Genomic DNA, 3,409 nt, shown 5'->3' with positions numbered 1-3,409 from the left:
ACATATGATTAAAAAAAAAATCAAAAATACAAACTTGGTAGAACTTGTACTGTTTTTTAAATTACTCTTAAACCATTCAAAATTAGAAAAAACTTTCAACATGATAAAGAAGCGCATTTTCATAAGCTTTCCAACGCGATATCATTTGTCTCAATTGGATTAGGCGTTTAGTAATGGGAACGAAAATATTAACTCGGTTGTTCGGTTTGCGAAATTTTACGATTTTCCACATTACTCTTTAACCATAGGGAATTAGAAAAAACTTTCGGCATGTGGAAGGAGCGGTTTTACAGCAGCTTTCCAACGCCATATTATTTGCCTCATTCCGATAAATGGTTTAGAAATGCGATCGAAAATATGATTCACGTTTTTGTATGAAGAAAAATGGTTTTCAAAACTGCTCTTAAACCACTTACATTTTGCCAAAATTTTAACTTGGGTCATGATACTAGTGTCCATAGCTTTCCAACGGTATATCGCAAGCCCCATTTGGGCAATGTTGACGGAAGTTCAACCTAGCAGTAGGGGAAGTTCAGGTCGAACAAATCAGGCAGTAAAATTGCAAAAAAGCAATTTCATCACGACCCGAGAGCAAAATCCGCCAGCGAGCGAGATTTCTATTTAAAACCCGTATTTAGTTGCTAAAAAAATCTTTCTAGATTACACTAACATCATATAGAACACTACTAACCAGAATAATTCGCGGGGGAAGCCACGGTTGCAAAGATAGCCCGAAGGTCGGGTTCGTACAGAGGGAAGTTCAGGTGCGTGTACAAACAAAAATACGTCACAGAAGTTCAACGTGAAAATAGCATGAAGTTCAACTACTATGCTGAATGAATTTCAGATGAAAAACTTTTAAAATCGTTGCAAGTATGAAAAAATGATCAACACGGGAAAGTTGCGTGTTTACAACAGCTTTCCATCGGTATATCACCCGCTCAATTCCATGAGTGGGATGGAGAGCTACGAGGAGTAGATGAAGATCTACGAGCAAAAAAAGCACGTGAAAAACAGAGTGAAGTTCAAGGTTTCATACCGAGAAGTTCAGGTTCTTCACGCGGTGCATTTTTGGCGAATCTGTTTTGCGATAAAGGCAGAATAAATGATCTCGTTGTTTTTAAAATTACTTGAAAATGGCTAGGAATTAGAGAAAACCATCAACATGAAAAAGTTTCGCATTTTCCGTAGCTTTTCAACGGTATATTATTTGGCCAATTCTGGTAAAGTTCGTAGAAATTACGGTGAAAATACATTTTTCGCCATTTTCTAAACTGACTTTAAACCGTAAAGAATTGGGAGAAACAATACATACCAAAAAGTTTCGCATTTGTTCAAGCTTTCCAACGCCATATCATTTGCTGCATTCGGACGCACGGTTACAAAATTAGCTCGAAAATACGAACTCGGTAGGACTTGGACCATTTTCTAAATTACTCTTAAACCATTCAAAATTAGAAAAAAATGTCCAAGATGAAAAAGTAGCGCATTTTCATAAGCTTTCCAACGCCATATCATATGCCTCCATTGGATTAGTCGTTTAGAAATGACATCAAAAAAATGAACTCAGCTGTTCGGTTTACGAAATTTTACGTTTTTTAAAATTACTCTTTAACCATAGGGAATTAGAAAAAACTTTGAACATGTGGAAGGAGCAGTTTTGTAGCAGCTTTCCAACGCCATATTATATGCCTCATTCTGATAAACGGTTTAGAAATGCGATCGAAAATATGATTCAAATTTTTTGTGCGAAGAAAAAACGGTTTTCAAAACTGCTCTTAAACCGCTTATATTTTGTCAAAAATTTAAGTTGGGTCATGATATTGGTGTCCATAGCTTTCCAACGGTATATCGCAAGCCCCGTTTGGGCAATGTTGGCGGAAGTTCAACCTAATTCACAGGAAAGTTCAACGTACTACTAGCGGGGCTGGTCAAGTTGTGATCAAAATATTATTCTCATCCCGTGATCAGAATAGTGTTTATATATATATATATGTATATATATATATATATATATATACACACACATCTGGGCTATTCTGTTACGCGTAACAGAATATTATTCTGTTACCCTTCTTGAACTGACAGTTTCAGGCGGTTGTACTGATAATTTTAATCTCGTCAAACTGATCATCTTGACTCCTCATCTCATTGAACTGACGTCCGCCTGCTCATCTACCGGTAGATGGAGAACAACAGCCTGGACCACTGGCTCCACGAGCGCACGGACGCCGGCGACCCCGTGCCCTGGCTGGAGCAGCTTTGGATCGTGCGGGGTGCAGCGAGCGGGCTGGCGCACCAGCACGGCGGCGACACGCGGATGATGCACCGAGACGTGAAGTCGAGCGACATCCTGCTGGACACGGCGATGGAGGCGCGGCTCGGGGGACTTCAGGCTGGCGCGCCGGAGCGACGACACGCACGTGACGACGGACCTGGTGGGGACGCTGGGGACATCCCGCCGGAGTACGGGCACTCGCCGGAGGCGATGTACTGGGGCGACGTGTACAACATGTGGGTGGTGCTGGTGTAGCTGGTGACGGTGCGGCGTCCCGTGGACATGGCGATGTGGCTCGGCGCGCGGGACGTGATGGCGTGGGCGGTGCGGCTGCGGCGGGAGGGGCGGAGCCGAAAGGCCGTGGACGCCGCTGTGTCGGGCCGGCACTGGGAGGAGGCGGCGAGGGTGCTGGAGCTGGCGTGCGCCTGCGTCAATGAGGACCCCAAGGCAAGGCCCATGGTGCAGCATCTCATCGAGCGGCTTGACGCCATCGCCGTAGTCGCCGCGGCCCCGGAGATTCGCTCCGCCACGGTAGATAACTGAAGCTTGTGTTGACGACTGAATCGATACTACAGTAGCATGGATAACTCAGCGGGATTGAATTTTGACAGTAATATCTCATGTACATTTTGATAAGAGTTGATTTGCATATAAAGATTGATTGGAGGATGATTAACTCAGCGGCATTGCTAAGTTTTTCACCGTGCGGATTTAAAAAGTGCATGGCCGTTTAACTATTTTTTAGAGTAATCTTTTTTCAATACCCTTTTTTTATCCTTCGAACTATTTCACCTAAAGAGTTTGAACTTTTCTATATTCAGACCTTGGACTGATTGATGACTTTTTTTGTTTTTTGCCTATACATTTTTATCGTACAATTTGTCAATGTCATCGTCTCCGAGCTTGAGTGGCTTATACCCGTTGAACTGATTGAATTTGTGATGTTGAACTTTTTTTGTTTTTTACCTTTACATTTTTTGCATACAATTTTTCGGTGTCATCGTCTTCGAGATTGAATGGCCTATATCCGTTGAACTGACTGAATTGTTATGTTAAACTTTTTCTCAATTTTATTATGACTAAGGTGTAGTTTTGAATACGGTAAGAATGCATCATTTTTGGGACTCCCGA

The 3,409-nt window shown here is 42.4% G+C and overlaps 1 pseudogene; it reads left to right on the top strand.

The window, feature by feature from the left end:
• Positions 1-2,185: 2,185 nt before the first annotated feature.
• On the top strand, positions 2,186-2,821 carry LOC119292751 (annotated as a pseudogene).
• The last annotated feature ends 588 nt before the right edge of the window (positions 2,822-3,409 follow it).

This window comes from Triticum dicoccoides, chromosome 4B (genome assembly GCF_002162155.2).
Source record: "Triticum dicoccoides isolate Atlit2015 ecotype Zavitan chromosome 4B, WEW_v2.0, whole genome shotgun sequence".
In the NCBI taxonomy this organism is placed as follows: domain Eukaryota; kingdom Viridiplantae; phylum Streptophyta; class Magnoliopsida; order Poales; family Poaceae; genus Triticum; species Triticum dicoccoides.
The sequence above is the reverse complement of the archived record's forward strand: the minus strand, read 5'-3'. Positions and strand labels throughout refer to the sequence as shown.